Source organism: Gallus gallus, chromosome 7 (genome assembly GCF_016699485.2).
Source record: "Gallus gallus isolate bGalGal1 chromosome 7, bGalGal1.mat.broiler.GRCg7b, whole genome shotgun sequence".
In the NCBI taxonomy this organism is placed as follows: Eukaryota; Metazoa; Chordata; class Aves; order Galliformes; family Phasianidae; genus Gallus; species Gallus gallus.
In genome coordinates, this window is record NC_052538.1 from 19,091,979 (window position 1) to 19,107,899 (window position 15,921).

Below are 15,921 nucleotides of genomic sequence, written 5' to 3' on the forward strand. Positions count from 1 at the left end.
CACATGCAATACTAGATGTGATATTAATATGGATGAATTGGAACAGAAAGGTTATTTTAAATTGCCACTATTCACAGATATGTTGAATCTTTAAAATCAAAACTGTGCACTTTTGTAGAAGAACTATGAAATGCCCTTAGTAATATGAAAGCATTTCCTGCTGATAGCCAAAATACCAGAAGTGAATATTAAATAACTTCCAAATCATTGCATCTGTTCTTCCTCTTCCTTTGCAAATCTTTAAGGTACAAAATAGGTATCTTCAGTTTAAGAATAACACTTAAAATATCTTAGTGGTCCCTGACAGTAATTACTCTATTTCTGATGTTATAGTGCTGTAAAGCTATTAAAAAAAAATAAATCCAGGGGATTATGCTTTGCAGATTGAAAAGTAATATCCTGGAGAAATTATTATTTCTCCTATAAAACTGGGATGGGGAAAAAGTATACTGGGAATTTAAAAGGAAGTTCTTCTCCATTCAGTTGTAAATATTTAAAGCATTCCATGTAGTTTTTATTGCATTCTTATATAATAATCTACTTCATCAGAAAAATAGTCAAGACATGCACAAAATATGAATTGTATTTTTATATATCATAAAAATGTTAGGTAACTTTTGAACTGTTGCCAAAACCATGAGCAGACTATGTCAACTTACTCTGTAAAAGCAGATAGAAAATTGTAATCCAGTATAACTATATGAAACTCAAGGAGATACGCAGTAAAATATGACAGAATACTTTTGGTGACAGTTCAGTGAGGAAAAGTAGATTTGGCTGCTAGGCTGTCTCCAGATTTGTCTACAGTTTTCATCACTCAAGCTCTTAAACACATTGTAAAAGTAGCTTTTAGGCTGAAGCACCAGAAATGCTGACACAGCCAGAAGAACGAAACCCGCTGTGTGATTCTACCATTTTAAAAGGATATTATGTATGATTCTCTATACTGAAGGAAGGAAAACAGTCTTCTTTCAACTCTATTTCCTTTGTACAGTAATGTGCTGTACCTGTCCAAATTATTATGTCTTTTTTTCATGTTAAGTTTAGTTATTGTCCTGTGTTTTACACATTAGCATTTCTGCAACAAGCAGAAAGATTACAAAGACATTATACTACCCTTCCTTCATCATAAATGTAGATGAAAGACTCATTCTACTGTTTCAAGAGCAAAATGCTCTGTCCAGGAGTCCATAGAGAAAGAAGCCAACAGTTAAGATAATTTGAAAAGTTGGCAGCAGCGTTTCAGTGTAGCCAGAAAGATATTGGAATGCCATCTAGTAGAATAAGAAGTAGGAAAGATATACTTAAATACACAAAATAACCAGTGGGATAAAAGGTTTTTTTTTTTTTAATAAGTAAATATATATGCTACTTCTTTACAAAAGTGTTATTTCTTTAAATAAACAATGCACATTTTTATGAATGGCCATATGGACAAAATCGGCCAAAGAGGAGCATTTAAATTTCTGTGCAGGTGACCCAGACCTTCCAGGATGTGTTTATGTTCCCATCCAATTCAACTCTCCCTTTGTCATGCAGCAGACAGTTTGTGTATCCTGCCACTGTGGGACTGCCACCACAGCCGTGCTCATCAGTCAAACTCAGTGGAAGCCCTCTGAGATTTCAAAGTCTACTAGCTTACAAGCAGAGCTGGCTTCGGGGTTTGGTACAGTTCTTAGGTAATGTTATGCTCCTCTGAAATATCAGCAAAATGGCTTTAAAATGTACTTTATTATTTACACGTCTGTATGGGTGAATATAAGAAGTTAAAAAGATGTTGTTGTGACATTGCCTTCATAAGTAAATTAGGGTAGTTTCCACAACAAAATATCTAGAAGCTGCTTCAATACATTCATGCAGGAATTACAGCATGATAGCTACAGCATGAAAAAAAATGTGCTTTTTCCATTTTTCACTAATATATTTCAAGATAGTCTCCTGTGAAGTGTTCTTTCTGAGCTGTTGCTTACTTGATGGTTCATTTTTGGATTGGTCTCTTAAATATAAAATAGGTATCTGGTAAGATATGCAATTAAAATGAGGCCATAAATGGGGATTAATTTACAGGAGGATTATGAGAATGGTTCTAAATCTTACTATATAAATAAGGAGTACAAATGTAACCCAAAGCATTCATTGGACTGATTGGTAGAAGTAATTTAACAGTCAGCAGAGGAATGACATTGGAATTGTCTTCTTATGTTATGCAATTTAATCAAATATATGCTAAAGAATTCCAGCTCTATCCACAGTGTCACCTTGACCAATTCCGTATTCCATGTATTGCACAGGAAAACCTGTTTCTCTCGAGGCCTATAACTACATCTGCTGTGTTGGTGCAACTGGATTGAAGAAAGGACGTTTGTGAGTGTTCAGGCTCTGTTATAGAAAACCTGACTTTCTGTCCCTCGTTTAAACTGATATGCTGATAGAAATAGGACAAACTGAATGATTTTAATGACTAATTCAGCTAATGGTCTAGCAGCTCAGGATTTCTTTCTGTTCTATCACATTATTTCACCACTGTGTGTGCCCACGGCATCTCCTCTGCAATCCTGGAGATATAATCAGCTTCTCTACATCTCTACCTTGCCTGCTTTATCCTCCTGAAACCATGCTATTAGTAAAAAGCAAGAACTTCTTGCAGATATATAATGTCAAACAGACATTTCCAGTAATATATATATTGTAATACTGAAAATAATGATTTATTATTGTTTTCTACCTTATTTTTGCCTTTGAATGAGAGGCAAACTTTTAATTAAATCTTCTCAACAGTTACAGCCCATCTGCATGCTCTGCTGTCTGACAACTCTCCAGTCTTTCCCTCACTGAGGGCACTAATAATAATTCTTTTTGCAAGACTGTTAGTTGCCCAAAACGTTTTGACTGTTATTATACAGGTAATTATCAAACAGTACGTCTTAATATCTTTAAGAAATGATTCTGGAAACAAAAGTGCTAGTGATATGCTTTCACTCATACTGTCATAACCTATCCCTTATGTATGGTGAGTGACTGATAAACACCCTTCTTTATGGAAACTTTCTTCTTGATATCTTTCAAAATATTTTTGTTTTCATCTTCTGGTGATCACAGTAATATTTTCTCAGTTTGCTTTCTTGTTCAGGAAGCACCGTCCAAAAAATGAAGTTGGTCCAGGACTAGGGAGATGCAAAAATTTTTTTCTCAGGAATCCTTTCCTATACTAGATAGAAATAATACCCTTGGGTCTGTAAAGCTCATGTAATGTTCTCGCTGCTTCCTCAGTCTGGTAACAGTCTCTTGACAACACGGGATTACTATTTCCACTGTAATCTGTAGAGTTGTAAATCTGCAGTCCCCTCAAATCTTACAGCTTCTGCCAGGAAAACCTCACTGCAGGTACTTTTCCAGTCTGGTTGTACCAGTGTGAACTTTTCCAATAGGAAGCCATGAAATGAGGAATCTTCAAGTAAGCGATGATGTATTTCCTTAGTACATGAGGACAATGACCTAAATTTTGTCATTTTCTTTTTTTATTATTTATACTCTGATAGTCTTGTGTACCCAAGTAACAGCTAAACAATATGGGTTCTGCTTCCTGAATATATATATGTATAATTTATTTTATTTTATTTTATTTTATTTTATTTTATTTTTCTTTTCTTGGCCATAAAGCATTGTTTCTGCTTGTGTGAGAGTCATCAACAGTTTCTGCAGGAAGTTCTTGCTGACTTTCCACTGAAGACTGACAGTTTTGTGAAATATTCCTAAAAGCACTTCTTCATGTACTCTTTGGAAGGTCTCAGACATGAATATAATTCCGGTTTTAGGTGTGCAACGAAGCTATTGGATATCTGTGTATGAGAATCAAAACTCAAAGGTTCTAAAGTAAAATAACCCTAGAGAACATATGTGACCATGTTTAAACCATATGCTAGCCTACATTTTTAAGTGTTTCTTAAATCTCCATGCAGACATATATCCCGCTTAAAAAAAAAAAAAAAAAAAGTAGGTCATGAAACCATCCTGAGACACACCTTGTCAAACTTGTATGGGCTTCTTGGTAACTCTTGGGATTTTGCTTCAGAAGGTCAGTGTTGAAATCCTACTTCATTTCACAAATGTGTGGCTGTCTGCTGCCATCTGTCTGCTCTGCAACAGTGAGTCAGTAGTGCACCATTATGTTTACATATCAAATTGCAGCTGTTTTGTGTGCTTCTGAAAAGTTGTTAGATTTCTGATGCACAGTTTACCCCATTTCACAGTGGTTTCACTTGATCTGCTTTGGCTCATTATGGGAAAGCAGACTGCAGGGCTGAAAGTTTTGACTGATGTAAACAGATTCAGAATGGCAAATCAGCCCTAAAATAATTGAATTGTTACAGGTTTTATCCTGTCTACTTGAAAATCATATGCTCTTGATTCTTAACTATTCTTTTTTCTTTTCCTCTCTACATAATGCCATGTTGGATTTTCTTTATAGAGTCCAAGAAGAACCAACCTAATGTTATTTCTGCTTTCTATCATTCTCACAACTGCTATGGTGATAGCGGTATTCCAGTATACTACAGAACATCTCAAAATGCTAATTCATGCCAAGGCCTATGAAGGGCTTTTTCTTACCTCTTCTATATTTTTCTTTTTCTTTTTTTTTCTCTCAATAAAATCTTCACAGATTGAAAATTACGGAATTGGAACTGACCCATTTCCTACCAGTTCTGTTAAAGCTTGTTACATCTCATTATTGTGACAAAGATTGTAAGAGGATAAAGAAATTGTACAATATTAATTTATTTGTTTCTCACACTTTGATTAAACAGGCACTGTAAGTGATATATTTATATTCCATTTTCATTGCGGATCTTAATATTTCAGCCTTCCTTGGGTGCGGTTTTGTAGATTTGAAGTTACAGTGCATAACCAAGTACACAATCAATATGAGGATGGTGAGGCAGTGGAACAGGTTGATGCAGTTGATGCCCCATTCAAGGTGAGGCTGGATAAGGCCCTGTGCAGCCTGACCTAGCTGTGGTGTCCCTGTTCATTGCAGGCGGGTTGGACTAGATGGCCTTCAGGGGTTCGTTCCAACTCTAAGGATTCTGTGATTCTGGGAAGTACTTCATATATCAAATATCACCTCCATTTCACTGTGTCACCATTAAGTAATGATTTTACTATTTCACATTAGACAAGTTGATAATTGGACAATTATACGTATTTTCAAACTATTTAATTTCAAACTATAAATTGTCAGTATTCTCTTTAGGTTTTGTTACATAAGATTGTACTGTGTTTTAGTGAATTCAACTCATAGACAAAAAAACAAGAAAAAATTAATGTTTTGTAGGAAATAACTTTGGTATTTTTCAGGTGAATATTAGAGATTTTAATTTGTACTGCATATTACTTAATCTAAAAAAAATGTTACTCAAATAGTGAACATTTTCAAAGCTGCTGCAGAAAGTTAATTACATCATGCCCATTTATTGTCTTTATACCTAAACCATAGACAACTCCTGTGGATTAAAAGCAAAGATATGGTATTGTAGTAATCAGAAAGAATAACAATTGCAGTTTTTGAAACAGGAAAGCAATTTGACAAACTGTGCCTTTTTTTTTTTTTCCATGTAGTCAGACATTTCGTGACAGTGGAACAAATCAAGAGAATATATCTCTTTTTATAGAATGCTGTTTCATTATTATTTTAAAATTAATTCTCACAGAGAAACAGTATTGTTCAGCTTGCACATATGCAAGAATATTTGCAAAACTCTGTGATAATGGAGGGTCATCATTTAAATTGGAGAGTAGAGGAACGAATTCTATGTTGTTGGAGCCTGAGAGGAATATGAAGGCAGTAAAACAAGCATCTTTTTCTGAGTTGTTTTCAAGAATGTGTGCTGTTAATTGTAATAATACATTGCAAAATTTAATACAGAGGCTATTTTCTATACTGTCTGGGCTTAGTCCCGATCTTAAAAAAGAAGACTGGTCTTCATATAATCTTTCTTCTCTCACAAGATTCCCAGGCTATTTCATTACACATCAAGAGATGTGACAGAAGTATCCCTGCTATGTGAGGCATAATGGAAAAATTACTGTGGGAGAAAGGCGGATAATAGCTTCTTTAGTAGCCTTACTCCATAAGATATTTCAACCTAATCACCAGGTAATAAAGTTAGTCAGAAGTTGGCTTTAAAAATACACCAGTAAAGAGAAAGTTCAGAAATGACATCTAGAATTTCCAGGATGAAGTTCAATATATTGAAAATGCTGAGAAATTTGTGCTGAATTTTTTCATAATTCTGTTCTTTATGCTTTAAGAATCTTTTGATTCATTTATGTATGCATAGAAAAAGTTATATTAAAATGTAAACTGTAAGTGATTTTATATGAAATTCTAACAACTCATCATCCAATCACTTGACCTTTCTATGACCACAGAAAACCTCTGGATATGTTCTCTTTCAGAAAGTTAAGCTTTTTTCTCCAAAAATTATTGATGTTCTTCTCTCTGCAAATGTCATAAGAAAATTGTAAAAGTCCCTTGTGTATTACTGTTTTAGAAGAATATCACACAAGCAGGGTAAAATCTAGTGGGCTTGTTAACGATGTTACTATTTTGTGTCTTTTCATTTTTTACTTTTCAAGTAGATCTGTCTACTTTTTAGTAATTTATCTACAAACCATATTTACAGAGGTACCCACACTGTAGCTCTGGCTCAGTATGCATGTTTCAGGAGAAGCCTGTGAAAGAAACAACCATTCTATGATTCTATGAAACAATTTCTTTCCTACTTAGTTTGGTTCAGAGTGCAGTACTACTACCAGGAATGGCTCAAGCAGTCACTTGTAGGCCTTCATTGTTTAAACAGCTGCATAGACAATTTAACTTAGTATATCCGTGTCCATCATCAGATGATTCACTTTGTTTAAGTGGACAGTGAATGTTACTCAGGCTGAATTGCATGGGGGGGGGGGGGGGGGGGGGGGGGGGGGGTGTGAAGAAAAAGAGGAACTTTCCTAATCAAAATGTGATGCTAAATCATATCATTTACAAAAAAACTTTTTAATCTTATCTTCTGAGGCCACTGTGACAAAACTGATGGTTATACTGTTAATCAGAGCCACTAAGTTATTATACTGTTTTCAGCAGAGACTGGGGATTTTTCCTCCATTCCAAGTCTTATCTGGTAGATCTGTTGGTAGATTTGCATTCTGCCTGCTTGGGAGATCTTGCACGTACCATTGTATTTAAGATCACTGAAAAAAGTCCTCAAGAAGAAATTTTCCAGCATAGGTTCTTGAAATCAGGCCTTATATTGCATGGGGAATGAGATCTACAGTCTGCTTTGAAAAACTGCTGAGCAGTTACAGCTACAAAATTTCAATGGTTGTTCACAAATACGGAATGCCTTTAAAAAGACTAACATGTGCAGATCTCCAGAGACAAATATTTCTCACCCTAAATGTCAGTTTCCTACTCCAAACCATGGTTTTCCAGAAAGACACTCACGGTTTAAATTAAGAAACCAGCAGTATTCATCCTGGCTAAGAGACAGTCAAAACCAGTGTCTTAACGCTTTTCAAGCAAGTACTCTATCAGTCCATTCATCTGTATCAGCACCCTTAAAAAAAAAAAAAAGGAGAGAGAGAAAGAGAGAGAAATCTAGAATGTAAAGACTAATAGAGAAGGTGGGAACCAAAGCAAATCCCATGTAAATGGGGAATGTTTAGGTTGTCAGAATGTGAGGAGCAGTTGAGTGAAAATTTTGTGGTAGAACAGTACTTTTTGGTATCAGATACTAATGATTTAATAATAGTGTATTGTAAGTACATTTCTAATATTTAAAATGGGATTCTTCCTTCTAGGCACCTTACCAAATGGCTAGACATTTTATGGCAATTTAAATTGACAATTCATGAATTAAACAATTTTATCTGCTGTTTATAGTCGTATTTCCACGCAAATGTTAGCTCTGAGCAACAGTAGTAATTGAACTAGATGTGGTAGCTAACAATCACTAGCTCCCTAACAGCAAAATTAGAAAACCCAACTTTACTATGATAAGACAGGATATAGGATGTATTTGAATAAAAAAATAAAGGAGAAAACATTTCTTATACTTCAAGATGCGTTAGCTAAACTGCATTTCTTGCTAACAAATCTGTCTTCGCTAAATAAACATATTTTACTATACAAAACTTAAAAAGCTTTTTAATTTTGGTGATCCTTTAGGTTCTGAGGAAATCTCAACAAACTAAATTGTCTTGCGAAAACATCAATATACAGTAAAAGTATGCTTTAATTTAAGCTTGATTTACCAGCACAAAAATGGCTTAGATAAGGGTGCCCTCTAATGGAGACTGTGGCTATGAAGTCTTGTTAAGGTTTTTTAGCTTTTGAATAAACTACATAGACCTGATTTTCTTTACAAATCAGTATAAGTGGACTTTGAATAAACTTCAGCAAGATAAAGTTAATAAAACATGCAATTTGAAAAGCAGATACTTCCTCTGAAATAAGAGCTCACTTTCTACATCATACACTCCCATGAAATCCTTTTTTCAGGGCAAGTTGACAATGAACTACAGCAACAATTGGATTTCTCTCTCAGTTAAAGACAGAAATTGTGCAAATATTAGAAATAATGGAGAGAAAACTTAATCAACTTGTGGGTAAAAGGGATTTAGAATAGTTGAGGAAATGCTTGTGGGTTTTTTGCTTGTTTGTTTGTTTTGGGTTTTTTTTTGGGGGGGGGGAAAGGGATAATCTCTGTTCACATTTATCTTCAATATTAATTCAGTAAAAATTATCTAAGGTTTAAGTCAGAATACAGGTATAGATTTCACATATGTAAAGTGGATCTGACTTTTCTACTGTATGTATTTTAGGATTGGAAACTGAGCTAACAGCTTGCACTGATGTGGTTTTGAAACAGAGGTGTAGGTAAATGATTTTGTGATAAGAAATGCTTTTATTATTTCTTACTAATTACATATTTATTATTAAGAATGGATTTTTTTTCTTTCTAATGAGAAGTGCTTTTTTACAACAATTTTAAACACTCGTAACATTTTTCACCTATGTTCAACTTCCCAATCTTTTAATATTCCACACCCACAGGTGTAACAGCATTTGTTATATGTGGAAATGCAGAGATTTCTTCACATGCACATTTCAGTACAACGTTACTGGAGAGAAAACATGGTTAATGGAATGTTGAAAGAAGGTGAGGAGGAAGCAGCAAATTAATTCCCTTAATTCATTACCCACTGTACATTTCTTTGTCTTGAAGCACTCTTTTCTGTGTATCTTCTAAGTGCAGAGACAAGGCAGCTTAATGAGACATTTCATATGTTTCTTCTTAATATCTTTGTATATTTATCAGTTTGTTTTTGCTTAAACTTGAATGGGCTGTTCTGCAGGAAAAGTCTTAAATGTGCAGTTTTTTACTGCTGTTTGCTTTTCCAGTATTTTTAAGTTTGGTTATTTCCTAGTTGCTTTCTAGTTCACTAACAGGCTTTGAAAGGTCTTAACACCTCAGTTCTTGTCCCCTAGTTCTGAGTCACAAGCCAGATGGCACAAGCTATTGGGAAGAACAAAGGAATTGCAGAGCCAGCAACACATTACCTTGTACTATTAGCACGCAGTTTGATGCAACTGCACTTCAGAATCAGCTGAAGCTGGTCCTTTGGTAGGTAGGGCTGCAGCAGCAGCACCTCATGACATAGCATTTTTGCCTTTACTACTACTACTTAAATACTGCAACTTTTGGCACGGATATACTGACTCAACACCATCAAAAAACAATTTGCATTGAATTTGATGCTGAATTCTTAGACTACTGTCATAGAATTAGTTCACACACATGACAATTCTGCTGCAGGGTGCCATGTGAGTGATTTATCCTAACATATAAGAGAAACCGCTGCAAAGAAAAGCTGGGAGAAGATTGATAAGATAATGCCAGAAAGGAAAATCAAACAATGTAATTAGTAAAGTGAGATGGCATGACTTTAGAAGAAAAGGGCCACTCTTGACTAAGAGAAAGGTAATATAAGTATGCATTAAGAAATTCCAATGATAAAATTGTTTCTTACTGTTTGTAAGCATTGGGAATGATGCTGATCTTGGCTTACTGCAGAGGCACCAGTGAAGCAGCTCCTTAGACAGCAGTATTTCATGACTGGCATTAACAAGGACTGCTGGAGAACAGAAGATAATTATTTTCATTTTGCATCTATCCAGTCCTTGCGAGGAAACTGTCCATTAATGCAACCACTGTGACTTTAACATGGCCTGATGCCAAGTTGGAAATACGATGCGGGAGACTAGACCTTTTGAAGCCTATTATGAAGTCTCTCATTTTTTATCATGCCCATGAATGAAAAGTTAGAACAGTAATGCACTGTATGGTAATACTATTATTTGGCAGAAGGCTTGGGCAAAGTGCAAGTCTCTTCTGTACTTTAAGATGATATACTCTAAGTAGGAAAGTAGATAAGACTGACTGAAAAGGTCAACTTTTCTTTGCTAGGTTTTGGAGAAAATACACTGTGTGTAGTTACAAACCACAGCAGCTTCCATTTGGTTATTACTTTCATTTGACTCATTTATATCAAGATAGGTACTAGACATTTCTTCCCCACAGGATCACAGAATTGCAGGGATTGGAGTGGACCTCTGGAAATCATTTAGTTCAAGCCTCCTGCTAAAGTAGGATCCCAACAGTAAGTTACAAAAGGGTCCAATATGTTTATACTGTGCACATTTGTATCCATGCTTTCCTTCTCTAATAGTGGACCTAAAGCAAGTTGTGCACTGCAACATGCATATGATTGATGTGATATAAACTGTTTGATCACCATGTTTCTCTGGTGGTTCTCTGCGTTGGTGCAGTCTCAGATTGAGTACTGTGCAGGTTGCAGGGGAAGCGACAGAACAAACAGCACAAATGGCCCCTTCATTTATTGGCAATGCTGAGATGTGAGGTGGGGCAAACAAGGGAGGACCAGAAGCTGTCTGTTGAATTTATTCTCACAGTCAAGTAAATAATATTCACTGGCCACATTACTAAATGATCTCTTCTCCACTAAAGACTCACTGAATATGTACATGAGAACTAGGTGCACTCCTTGGATGCTATCACTTGAAAAGCTTGCAGTTTGTTCTTCAGGTGAATAGAGCCCTAGGAATTTGCAACATTTTTTTTTTTAATTATTATTTCATTTGTTGCCTCATTCTCACTTATCCCATGAACAGTATAAGGCCTCATGCTAAGACAACCTATTTCCAAAAAAATGCATGAAAATGTATATTTGTAAGGAGCTTCTCAGTCAAGCTTTCCTGTTGTGATTCTACTGCATGCATGGTGTGCAAATTTAAACATTCTCTATGTGTGATATGATGCACGTCTATTCTCACCCATCAATTTTTCATCATGTACATTAGAGAGAAGCCTCATCCTACCTCCACTGTCATGACCGCCCTACTAAGAAGTGAAGGCCATTGTAAGAGCTGCTGTTTTTTGACCTGCCTGTGCAGTATGTGCAAACAGGTGAGTCCCCTGTTGCCAGATTACCATCTCCATCTATGGGTATACATTACCAAGACAACTAGGCTGGCATCTGGGCTTTCCTCACCCTAAAAGAGTGGCCATAAACACCCCAGAGCAGAATCTGCTTGTTGTATAACCTCTCCCAAAAATAACTTGATATCCTTAGGGGCAAATTCTTGGGCCAGCTGTTCTGGTAGATATTAAAATCCCTTAAACATAGACAGCCTTGCTTTTCATTCATATTTTCTGCTACTTTGCTAACTTCAAATTCTCTTTGTTTTCTGTTGATTTACACATGGTGTTTTTTGATATTTAGGAGAAGCTATAATTTCACTCTTGGTGATGTTCTCTCTTTCTGTAGTACAATGGGGGCTTTTGACTTCCAGGCTACTCCTTGTCCAATGATATTTTGTAGGACTCTTCAGTGAGTTAATTTGTTCTTTCTAAATGGGGAATTCAGGGAGAAATCTAACATGGACTTCTTTGTGCCTAGAGAGATTCATCAAGAGAAATCAGAAGTCTGTAGTTACAAGGACAAAACTGGAATTTTAAAAGCAACACAGTGCTGAAGGATGTGTTTAAAACGTGATCCCAGGTAACACATTATCCATGTATGTTGGGGTACCTTCTGTTGTGTATCTGTGTACTGCAGAAAGTTAATAAGTATCCCTGTTAAACACCCTGTTTCTTAGGTGGTAATGCAGTAGTACTTTGTGTTGGCGCAGCCTCACCTTGAGCACTGGGTGCTGTTTTGGGCACCACAATATAAGAAAGAGATAAAATTATTACAGTGCACCCAAAGGATAACTACAAAGATGGTGAAGAGTCTAGAGGGTAAAATGCATGTGGAGTGGCTGAGGTCCCTGGGTTTGTTCATCCCTGAGCAGAGGAGCAGAGCGGACCCCTCATGGCAGCTGCAGCTCCTTGCAGGAAGCGGAGGGGCAGTGCTGAGCTCTGCTCCGTGTGGCAGAGGCAAGGCCTGAGAGAATGGCATGGAGCTGTGCCAGGGGAGGGTAGGGTGGGTGTTAGGAAAAGGTTCTTCACCAAAGGGTGGTGAGCATGGAGCAGCTGCCCAGGGCTGTGGGCATGGCCCTGAGCTGCCAGGGAGTCTTTGGACAATGCTATCAGTAATATGGTTTGATTTTTGGGTGCTCAAGTGTGTGACCGAGATTCAGTGATCTTTGTGGGTCCCTTCCAACTTTGGATAATCTGTGATTCCAAGAAATGTACTGATTATGAAGCTATACCCACATTGAACACACGGGGGTGCTACGACTTTACCTATTGCAATTCACTCTCCAGAAACAGTTTTTTTTGCATCAGATAAAGTTTGTCACATACTGATCAGCTATTCCAGTTAAAATCCTTTCTCTTGTATAAAAACACCACATCCATGTAGGTTTTAAATGTCCTGTCTTAATGTAATATGACAAATGACTTTATTTTAGTATTCTATGTTCTAAGGAAATGCATTGGTTCTATAAAGTGCAGTAATTTCTAAATGCACTGCCGCTATTAGCCAACTCCATAATCATCCCTGTATGAAATATCAGGCTTGTCCTGCCTCAAAAACGAACATGACTCTGTTGGAGGCTCTGCAGGGCTAGGGAGTGGGTATCAAATCCAGCATAACCTGGAGAAATGCCCAAGTATGCCAGAGAAAAACACGACTCATTATCCATCCTACAGTGGTAAAAAGTGAAGAGTACAGCACTCTTGCAGCACCTCTTTCCTCCCCGTTATCTTATGCCCATAATGGATTAGAAGCAAGTAAATGTGAGTGCAGATCACATCTGAACGTTTTCAAACTTACTTTTGTGGTGTGTGTTTTGGTAGCTCCAAAGAGCTATTTCCAAAGAGATCTATTTCCAAAGAAGGTGAAGGTAGCTATTGCTATTACCTGGATTATTACTCTGTTGTGAAAGTTAAATGCAAAACTTGTACTCTCTGACATCAAAACCATGTTATGTTGCCCTTGTGTGCTTGGAACTAGCAGAGATTTTAAGATACTTCCAGTGACTTCAAGTGGATGTAGCTCATGAGCAGTTTGTCTGGGACCACAGAAAAAAACAGCAGCCTTAAGTAGTCTATGCAGTCTTCCAGAGAGTTCCTGAGAACATTAGGGGGGCAGTAAGTGCAGTGCACACAGGCCATGGCAGGCCTTCAGAAATATAAGTCATTCACGTTGAAAGTGCCACGGAGCCCAGGTGGGTGTATAAGTTAAAATGTTTTGTTGTGGGTTTGGTTGTAGCTAGCATATAGGCTATAGATGTACGTTTTAAGAAGTCGAGCTCTAGGGTCTCAGAGCCTAGTGCTCTTCAGACGCCCTGGAGCCTGTAAGGACCTCCTGTGCTCCACGCAGCCCGCCCTCGCCCCGGGCCGCCCCCAGCAGAGCGCCCCCTGCCTCCCGCCCCGGAGCAGCGCCCAGCAGCGGGGCGGGGTTTCCCGCCCTCCGTGGCCGCCGCGTGCCTCGACTGAGGTGGGCACGGCCGCCCCCTTCTCACGGCACCCCGAGGCTTTCGAGGTCTCCCAGTATCCCCAGTGATACTTCTCCCGTCCTCCTTGGGCAGAACCGGCCCTTTCCTCGGGCCCCGCCCTGTCCTTGGCCTCCGCCAGGGGGCGCGGCGGCGGCGGGCGCGGTGCTTCCCTCGGGCGGGGCTCCGTGGGGCTGCGGTGCGGAGCTGAGGGCTCGAGACGCGGCCAGCGGCCGCGCAGCGCTGAGGAGGAACACCTACCTGTGGCATGGGAGAAGTGAGTGAGTAGCTGCTTTCCCGGCTGCTTAGCGGGGTTTCGTCTGGACTTTGCTCTCTTGGTGCTGCTCGCGAGCTCTTGGCCCTCCCCTCCGGTCTTGGCGGTTTGGGCGGCTGGAGTGCTGAGGGCTTTATGCCGCGGCATAAAGCTCTTCTGTTCCCCATCGCCTTGATATTCAGCTCTTTCTTTTCTTCTTTCTTTCTCTTCCTTCACTTCTCTCCCTTTTTTCTCCTCCTTTTCCCTGTTCTTTTCAAATATTAGTTGCCATAAGCCTTTGGGGAGCTGTTATACCCACATATATCGGGGTCTTTCAGTCATCAGTTTGTTGAATTTGCTCTCCATGCATGCACCTAGCAGAGACCCCAGCTCAGCCCATGCCACCCCTGAGGTCCCACTCAGTCTCTCTGTGGCCACACAACATGCATTCCTCTTAATTGGCTATGAAAGATACTTTATGATGTGGAGATGGAACAGGGTGAGCTATGGGGAGAGGATTTTGCTGTCTGCTGTCATGTTCCCCTGGTTGCTAAGCAGTAGTGGCCACATTTGTGGGAAGATCGAAGAAGTGCATGGCGGACAGAGAACAACAGGAATAGATACAAAGAGCAACAACGTGTTGCCACATCTAGCAGCCTTACTGGGGGGAGTTCACATGGTAAATCAGAACCTGATGCATTCCTTGCTCTTAGGCACCGTGTTACCTTAACTCTAAACTTTTGGCATCCCATCTTGTGCTTCAGAGGGAGCAAGGTGGCTTTCTTTCTGTAGAAGTGGTGGTGGTGCAGAAATGCTCCGTGCTTTCCACACAAAGGGTACTGGTTGGACCTCATAGTGTCTTGTTAAGCAAATGAACATGGGAACAGCCCTTGTATTAAAGCATGTGATTGTTCAGTGAAAAGTCATGTAGGGGAAAGAATTTCCTCCAGAAAATAAGTATCAGTACACTTCTCCCCTACATATGTATACCTACGTATATAATGTGTCTTTTTTTATTAGCATGTCTTGTTTCTGGTATGCATTAAAAACACTTCTAATTTGGGGGCAGTGGAAAAAGTGAAGTTCAGTAGTGGAAGTGAAAATTGTGGTTTTTATTCCAGTGAAGCATGTTTGGAGCAAATACATATGCATGAGAGTTAGGAAAATAAAGAAAATAAACACACTTTAATACTTTGAAGATGAATTAATGTAATGATGTGTTTATCATCTGATATATAGCAAGCCAGCACTAGTATGGTGTGGGTTTTCATAGAGAATGAAAGGCAATTTTGATATTGCCATTTTTATGTCAGTACTGGGTGGCAAATGTCCTCTCGCTTCTGTCTGGACTGAAGATCTTTTTATTAGGATCTGGTCAGTTGCATTGTTGTTCAATAAGCTGTTGGACACAAATAGAAAGTAATCATCCTGTGTGTTGGGCTTCAGGGCTCCTTGGTGGTCCTGATGGGAAAGGGTGTGTCATGGTGAGGAGGCAGAGCCCAGCCATAGCATCATGCATGGAGCCTTGGGGCAGGTGGAGGCAGGCACTTGGTGCTGCCCGGTTTGCCCAGCACCAGGCTGGTTGTCAGTCAGGCAGAGTAGTTTCAGGTCATTGCAGCTGCACTCTGTCTCTTTCACCTACATATGT

General features: G+C 38.6%; 1 protein-coding gene across 7 annotated transcripts in view; it reads left to right on the forward strand.

Annotated features, from left to right (window-relative positions):
- Positions 1–4,845: 4,845 nt before the first annotated feature.
- The window catches only part of SCN9A (sodium voltage-gated channel alpha subunit 9), a 68,826-nt gene continuing 57,750 nt past the window's right edge, over positions 4,846–15,921 (forward strand). For 4 of the 7 annotated variants that reach the window (XR_006939790.1, NM_001293282.2, XM_046943463.1 and 1 more), the window contains exon 1: positions 14,211–14,297. The gene's annotated coding sequence lies outside the window, so the exon portion shown is untranslated. Of the gene's footprint in view, positions 4,976–9,112; positions 9,219–9,547; positions 9,684–10,640; positions 10,720–11,440; positions 11,547–12,039; positions 12,142–14,210; positions 14,302–15,921 lie in introns of those variants that run through there. The other 3 variants (XM_040703347.1, XM_040703349.1, XM_025152140.3) reach the window with 3 other exon arrangements.